The sequence below is a fragment of the Lupinus angustifolius genome, chromosome LG06 (assembly GCF_001865875.1).
Source record: "Lupinus angustifolius cultivar Tanjil chromosome LG06, LupAngTanjil_v1.0, whole genome shotgun sequence".
NCBI classification, from domain to species: Eukaryota; Viridiplantae; Streptophyta; class Magnoliopsida; order Fabales; family Fabaceae; genus Lupinus; species Lupinus angustifolius.
Genome location: NC_032014.1, coordinates 17649772 through 17659192, shown reverse-complemented (window position 1 = coordinate 17659192; position 9421 = coordinate 17649772).

Below are 9421 nucleotides of genomic sequence, written 5' to 3'. Positions count from 1 at the left end.
CATCCTCATCCTCATCCACATCCCCATCCTCATCTTCAACGTCATCCTCTTCCTCATCCTTATCCATATCCTCATCCTCATCCACATCCTAATCCTCATCCAAATTCTATTCCTAATCCTAATCCCAATCCTAATCCTATCTTCATCCTAATCCTCATCCTAATCCTAATCCTCATCCTAATACTTATCCTAATCCTGTCCTTATCGTAATCCTCATCCTCATCTTAATCCTTATCCTAATCTTACTCCTCATCATATCCTCATCCTCACCCACATCCTCATCCTTATCCTAATCTTAATCCTCATCCTCATACTTATCCTCATTCTCAATCTCATTCTAATCCTAATCCTAATCCTCATACTCATCCTAATCCTCATCCTAATTCTCATCCTACTACTCATCCTCATCCTCATCCACATCCTAATCCTCATCCTCATCCACATCCACGTCCTAATCCTTATCCTATCCTCATCCTCATCCTCATCCTAATCCTCATTACAATCCTAATTGTAATCCTAATCCTCATCCTATCCTAATCCTCAACCTCATCCTTATCCTCATCCTAATACTAATCCTAATCCTCATCCTAATCCTAATCCTCATCCTAATCCTAATCCTCATCCTAATCCTAATCCTCATCCTAATCCCAACCCATATCCTAACCCTAATCCTCATCATATCCTATCTTCATCCCCGTTCTCATGCTCATCATAATCCTCATCCTAATATTAATCCTCCTGCTTAGGCTCATGCTCATCATCGTCCTAATCCTCATCCTCATCCTCACGCTCATCCTCATCCTCATCCTTACCCTCATCCTCATCCTTACCCTCATCCTCATCCTTATCCTCACCCTCGCCCTCATCCTCATCCTCATCCTTATCCTCATCCTCACGCTCATCCTCATCCTCATCCTCACCCTCATCGTCATTCTCATCCTCATCCTCGTCCTCATCCTCGTCCTCATTCTCATCCTCATCCTCATGCTCATACTCATCCTCATCATCACCCTTATCATAATCCTATTCCTCATCTTGATCCTAATGCTCATCCTACTCCTAATCCTTATAATATCCTGATCCTGATCCTCCTCCTCATCCTAATCCTCATTCTAATCCTAATCCACATCGTAATCCTCAACCAAATCCTCATCCTAATTCTCATTCTAGTACTCATCCTATTCCAAATCCTCATCCTATCCTCATCCTCATGCTGATCCTCATCCTCATCCTCATCCTCATCCTCGTCCTCATCCTATCCTCATCCTCCTCCTCATCCTCATCCTCATCCTCATCCACATCCCCATCCTCATCTTCAACGTCATCCTCTTCCTCATCCTTATCCATATCCTCATCCTCATCCACATCCTAATCCTCATCCAAATTCTATTCCTTATCATCATCCCAATCCTAATCCTAATCCTAATCCTCATCCTATCCTCATCCGCATCCTTATCCTCATCCTAATACTCATCCTAATATTCATACTAATCCTTATACTCATCCTAATCTTTATACTAATCCTAATCCTCACCCTCATCCTTATCCTAATCCTCATCATATCCTCATCCTCATCCAAATCCACATCCAAATCCTCATCCTAATCCTCATCCTAATTCTCATCCTAATATGCATCCTAGTCCTAATCCTCATCCTCATCCTCTTCTCATCCTCATCCTCATCCATTTCCTCATGCTCATCCTTATCCTAATCTTCACCCTCATCCTCATCCATTTCCTGATGCTCATCCTCATCCTAATCCTCATCCTCATCCTCACCCTCATCCTATCCTCATCCTGATTCTAATCCGATTCTAGATCCTAATCCTAATCCTCATCCTCATCCTCATCCTAATCCTCAACCTAATCCTCATCCTAATTCGCATCCTAATACTCATCCTAATCCACATCCTTATCGTAATCGTCATCCTCATCCTAATCCTTCTCCTCATCATCATCATACAAATCCTCATCCTAATACTCATTCTAATACTCATCCTAGTCGTGATCCTAATCCTATCCTAATCCTCACCCTCATCCTAATCCTCATTCTAATTCTAGTCCTCATCCTCATCCTATCCTGATCCTCATCCTATCCTCATTCTCATCCTCATCCTAATCCTGATCTTGCTCCTCATCCTCATCCAGATCCACATCCTAATTCTAATCCTAATCATCATCCCAATCCTAATTCTAATCCTAATCCTCATCCTCATCCTCATCTTCATCCTAATCCTCATCCTAATCCTAATCCTAATCTTCATCCTCATCCTAATCCTAATCCTCATCCTCATCCTCATCCTAATCCTCTTCCTAATCCTAATCCTCATCCTCATCCTCATCCTAATCCTCTTCCTAATCCTAATCCTCATCCTCATCCTCATCCTAATCCTCTTCCTAATCCTAATCCTCATCCTCATCCTCATCCTAATCCTCTTCCTAATCCTAATCCTCATCCTCATCCTCATCCTAATCCTCTTCCTAATCCTAATCCTCATCCTCATCCTCATCCTAATTCTCATTCTAATACTCATCCTATTCCTAATCCTCATCCTATCCTCATCCTCATCCTCATCCTAATCCTATCCTCATCCTCATCCTCATCCTCATCCTAATTCTATTCCTAATCCTCATCCCAATCCTAATCCTAATCCTAATCGTCATCCTATCCTCATCGTCATCCTTATCCTCATCCTAATACTCATCCTAATCCTCATCCTAATCCTAATCCTCATCCTCATCGTAATCCTTATCCATATCCTAATCCTAATCCACGTTATATCTTCATCATCATCCTCATCCAAATCCTCATCCAAATCCTCATCCTAATCCTCATCCTAATACGCATCCTAGTCCTAATCCTCATCCCATCCTCATCCTCATCTTCATCGTCATCCTCATCCTCCTCCTCATCCTCATCCTCATCCTCATCCTCCTCCTCATTCACATCCTAATCCTAATCCAAATTCTATTCCTAATCCTCATCCTATTCTCATCCTATTCCTCATCCTCTTCCTCATCCTAATACTCATCCAAATCATCACCCTTATCATAATCCTATTCCTCATCATTTATCCTAATGCTCATCCTACTCCTAATCCTTATAATATCCTGATCCTCATCCTGATCCTCATCCTAATCCTCATTCTAATCCTAATCCACATCGTAATCCTCAACCAAATCCTCATCCTAATTCTCATTCTAGTACTCATCCTATTCCGAATCCTCATCCTATCCTCATCCTCATGCTGATCCTCATCCTCATCCTCATCCTCATCCTCGTCCTCATCCTCATCCTCATCCTCATCCTCATCCTCCTCCTCATCCTCATCCTCATCCTCATCCACATCCTCATCCTCATCCTCATCCTCAACGTCATCCTCATCCTCATCCTTATCCATATCCTAATCCTCATCCTCATCCACATCCTAATCGTCATCCAAATTCTATTCCTAATCCTCATCCCAATCCTAATCCTAATCGTAATCCTCATCCTATCCTCATCCTCATCCTTATCCTCATCCTAATAGTCATCCTAATCTTCATACTAATCCTAATACTCATCCTAATCTTCATACTAATCCTAATCCTCATCCTCATCCTAATCCTAATCCTCATCATATTGTCATCCTCATCCAAATCCTCATCCTAATCCTCATCCTAATTCTCATCCTAATATGCATCCTAGTCCTAATCCTCATCCTCATCCTCTTCTCATCGTCATCGTCATCCATTTCTTGATGCTCATCCTTATCCTAATCTTCATCCTCATCCTCATCCATTTCCTCATGCTCATCCTCATCCTAATCCTCATCCTCATCCTCACCCTAATCCTATCCTCATCCTGATTCTAATCCGAATCCAGATCCTAATCCTAATCCTCATCCTCATCCTAATCCTCATTCTAATTCTAGTACTCATCCTTATCCTATCCTGATCCTCATCCTATCCTCATTCTCATCCTCATCCTAATCCTCATTCTAATTCTAGTACTCATCCTTATCCTATCCTGATCCTCATCCTATCCTCATTCTCATCCTCATCCTAATCCTCATTCTAATTCTAGTACTCATCCTTATCCTATCCTGATCCTCATCCTATCCTCATTCTCATCCTCATCCTAATCCTGATCTTGCTCCTCATCCTCATCCAGATCCACATCCTAATTCTAATCCTAATCATCATCCCAATCCTAATTCTAATCCTAATCCTCATCCTCATCCTCATCTTCATCCTAATCCTCATCCTAATCCCAATCCTAATCTTCATCCTCATCCTAATCCTAATCCTGATCCTCATCCTCATCCTAATCCTCTTTCTAATCCTAATCCTCATCCTCATCCTAATCCTCAACCTAATCCTCATCCTAATTCTCATTCTAATACTCATCCTATTCCTAATCCTCATCCTATCCTCTTCCTCATCGTCATCCTAATCCTCATCCTCATCCTCATCCTCTTCCTCATGTCGATCCTCATTCTCATCCTCTTCCTCATCCTCATTCTCAAACTCATCCTAATACTCATCCACATCCTCATCCTCATCTTCATCCTCAACCTCATCCTCTTCCTCATGCTCATCCACATCCTAATCCTCATCCTCATCCTCATCCGCATCCACATCCTAATCCTCAGCCAAATTCTATTCCTAATCCTCATCCTCATCCTCATTCTAATCCTCTTCCTCATCCTAATCCTAATGCTCATCCTTATCGTAATCTTCATCCTAATTCTCATCCTAGTACTCATCCTAGTCCTAATCCTCATCTTATCCTCATCCTCACCCTCATCCTCATCCTTATCCTCATCCTCATCCTCATCCTAATCCTAATCCTAATCCCAATCCTCATCCGCATCCTCATCGTAATCCTCATCCTACTCCTCAACCTCATCCTAATCCTCATCCTAATACTAATCCTAGTCCTAATCCTCATCCTCATCCTATCTACCTCCTCATCCTCATCCTAATACTCTTCATAATCCTCATCATAAACCTCATTATCTCCTAATCATGATCCTCATTCTAAAGCTAACACTCATCCTCATCCCAATCCTCATCATAATTCTCATCCTAATGCTCATCCCAATCCTCATCATAATCCTCATCCTAATCCTAATACTAATCCTCGTCCTAAGTCCTCATCCTCGTGATATCCTCATCCTATCCTGATTGCCATCCTACACTCATCCTCATCCTTACCCTCATCCTTTCTTCAACCTCATCCTCATCCTAATCCTAATTCTCCTCGTAATACTCATCCTAGTCCTAATCCTCATCCTCATCCTCTTCCGAATCATCATCCTCATCCTCATCCTAATCTGCATCCTCATCCTCATCCAAATCCTCATCCTAATACAAATCCTAATCCTATCCTCATTCTCATCCAAATACGCATCCTAATCGTGACCCTATTCCTAATCCTCATCCTATCCAGGTCCTCATCCTCATCCTCATCCTTATACTAATCCTCATCCTATCTTCTTCCTCATCCTTATCCTTATCCTAATCCTAATCCTAATCGTCATCCTATCCTCATTCTCATCTTCATCGTCATCCTAATCCTAATTCTCATTCTAATAGTGAACCTAATCCTCATCCATATCCTAGTCCTCATCATAATTCTTATCCTATCCTCATTCTAATCCTCATCCTAATCCTATTCTCATCCTAATACTCATCCTAATCCTAATCCTCTTCATATCCTCATCGTAATACTCATCCTAATCCTCATCCCAATCCTCATCCAAATCCTAATCCTCATTTAAATCATAATCCTCATCATATCCTCATCCTAATCCTAATCCTCTTCCTCATCCTAATCCTAATCCTTATCCTTATCCTAATCCTCATCCAAATGCTCATCCTAGTACTCATCCTAGTCCTAATCCTCATCTTATTCTCATCCTCATCCTCATCCTCATTCTCATCCTCATCCTCACCCTAAACCTAATCCTAATCCTGATCCTAATCCTAATCATCATCCCCATTCTCGTCATAATCTTAATACCAATCCTCGTCATAAGTCCTCATCCTCATCATATCCTCATGTTCATCATATCCTCATCCTGATCCTATCCACATTGTCATCTGGCCCTCATCTTCATCCTTATCCTCATCCTCATCCTCATCCTCATCCTCAGCCTCATCCTCTTACTCACCCTAATCCTAATCCTAATCCCAATCCTAATCCTCATCCTAATTCTCATCCTAGTACTCATCCTAGTTCAAATCCTCATCTTATCCACATCCTCATCCTCATCCTAATCCTAATCCTAATCCTAATCCTAATCCTAATCCTAATCCTCATCCTCATCCTCATCCTCATCCTCTTCCTAATCCTCGTCCATATCCTCACCCTCATCCCCATCCTAATCCTAATCCTCATCAGATCCTAATCCTCATCCTAATCCTAATTCTCCTCCTAATCCTAATCCTCGTCATTAATTTAATCCTATCCTCATCCTAGTCCTTATCCTCATGCTCATCCTCATCCTTATCCTCATCTTGATCCTGATCCTGATCCTCATCTTCATCTTCATCCTCATCCTCATCCGCTTCCCAATCCTAATCCTAATCCTCATCCTAATCCTCATACTCATCCTAGTCCTAATCCTCATCCTAGTCTTAATCATCAACTTCATCTTCATCCTAATCCTAATTCTCATCCTAATACTTGTTCTAATACTAATCCTCATCCTATCCTCATTCTCACCCTAATCCTTATTCTCATCCTAATCCTCATCCTAAAACTCATGCTCTTCCTCATCCTAATTCTAATCCTCATCCGATGTCCTCATCCTTATCCGAATCCTCATCCTCATCCTAATCCCAATCCTCATCATATCCTCATCCTCATCCTAACCTCATCCTAACCTCATCCTATCATATCCCCATCCTAATCTTAATTCTCATCCTAATACTCATCCTTATCCTAATCCTCATCCTATCCTCCTCTTGATCCTCATCTTGATCCCGAGACTCATCCTCATCCTAATCCTCATCCTCATTCTGTCCTCATCTGAATACTCATCATAATCTTAATACTCATCCTCATCATATCTTCATCCTGACCCTCACCCTCATCTAATCCTCATCCTCATCCTCATCATATCATCGTCCTCATCCTATCCTCATGCTAGTCCTAATCCTCATCCTATCCACATCCTCACCCTCATCCTAATCCCCATCCTCATCCTAATCCTAATCCTCATCCTCGTCCTCATCCTCATCCAAATCTTCATCCTCATCCTCATCTTAATACTCATCCCAATCCTCATCCTAATCCTAATCCTCATCCAAATCCTAATCCTCATCCTAATCCTAATCCTCATCACATCCTCATCCAAATTCTAATACTCATCCTAATCCTAAACCTCATCACATCCTCATTCTCATCCCCATCCTCATCCTAATCTTAATCCTCATCCTTATCCTAATTCTAATCCTAATAATCATCCTAGTCATAATCCTCATCCTATCCTCAACCTCATCCTCATCCTAATCCTTATCCTAATCCTAAACCTCATCATATCCGAATCCTCATCTTAATCCTAGTCCTAAACCTAGTCCTCCTAATACTCATCCTCATCCTCATCCTCTTCCCAATCCTAATCCAAATCCTAATCCTAATCCTAATCCTATCCTCGTCCTCATCTTCATCCTCATCCCAATCCTAATCCTAATCCTAATCCTAATACTCATTGTAGTCCTAGTCCTAATCATCATCCTCATCTTCATTCTAATCCTAATTCTCATCCTAATACTTGTTCTAATACTAATCCTCATCCTATCCTCATTCTCATCTTAATCCTTATCCTATTCCTAATCCTCATCCTAATCCTAATCCTCATCCCATCCTCATCCTCATCCTCATCCTAATCCTATTCTCATCCTCATCCTAATACTCATCCTTATCCTCATCCTAATTCTAATTCTAATCCTCATCCTATGTCCTCATCCTCATCCTATCCTCATCCTAATCCTCACCCTCATCCTCATCCTCATACTAATCCTCATCCTAATCCACATTCTCTTCCTCATCCTCATCCTCATCCACATCCTCATCCTCATCCTCATCCTCATCCTCATCCTCATCCTCATCCTAATCCTCATCCTGATCCTGATCCTGATCCTCATCCTAATCCTAATCCTAATCCTAATCCTAATCCTAATCCTCATCCTCATCCTCATCCTCATCCTCATACTCATCCTCATATCCGAATCCTCATCTTAATCCTAGTCCTAAACCTAGTCATCCTAATACTCTTCCTAATCCTAATACTCATCCTAATACTCATCCTAATCCTCATCCTAATACTCACCCTAGTCCTAGTCCTCATCCTCATCCTCATCCAAAAACTCATCCTAATCCTCCTCCTAATCCTAATCCTAATCCCCATCCTAATCGTAATACTCATCCTAATCCTAATCATCATCATATCCTCATCCTCATCCTATCCTCTTCCTATTCCTAATCCTAATCCTCATCCTATCATCGTCCTCATCCTCATCTTAATCCTAATCCTCATCCTATGTCCTCATCCTCATCCTATCCTCATCCTCACCCTCTTCCCCATTCTATCCTCATCCTCTCCCCCATCGTAATAGTCATCCTAGTCCTAATCCTCATCATCATCCACATCCCCATCCTCATCCTAATCCCAATCCTATCCTCATCCTAATCCTAATCCTCATCCTAATCCTCATCCTATCCAAGTCCTAATCCTATCTGTTAGGTATCAGTGGCTAAAATACACCTAGATCGGGGGTTGAATAGGTGTAGTGATCAAAGTATCCGGTTTTCAAAAACAACTTATAATGCTGAAAACCCCCAGTTTAATCGATTAACACAGAAAGAATAATCGATTAACTATAGCTTTTTAATCGATTGAAATAGCTCAGATCGCATAAACAGATTCAGTTTCTTGTACGACAAGCAACTGAGATCGAAGCAAATATACAGAGCTAACAGATATATCAGAGTTACAACAGTACAATATAGAAACAGATTATTACAGCTAATACAACTATACAAAGTAATCGATTAAAGCACTAAAGAGAGTAAGGAAAGAAAAGCGTGCAACAAGATTTTTATCCTAGTTCGTTTATGGGTCCACTTGCAAACTACATCCAGGCCCTCCGTCTGCTCTGGGAGATTTTTCGTCACTATAATCGGAATAACGTTTTACAAACAATTCTTTCAATTACAACACTTAGACACTTTCTTGAAAACTAAAGAACCTTATCCCTTGGTTTGACTCACTTCCTACCGCCCAAGAAAACCTTTCTTGCGGTGTAGCCCCAGCCAAGAAACTATTCTTTCTATCAAGACTTCTAAGCTACTGAAGACGCAACTCAATCTCGTTGGTGGTAAGACACCTAGAGATTCCCAATATTACAACACTTTTACAACAAGAATATAG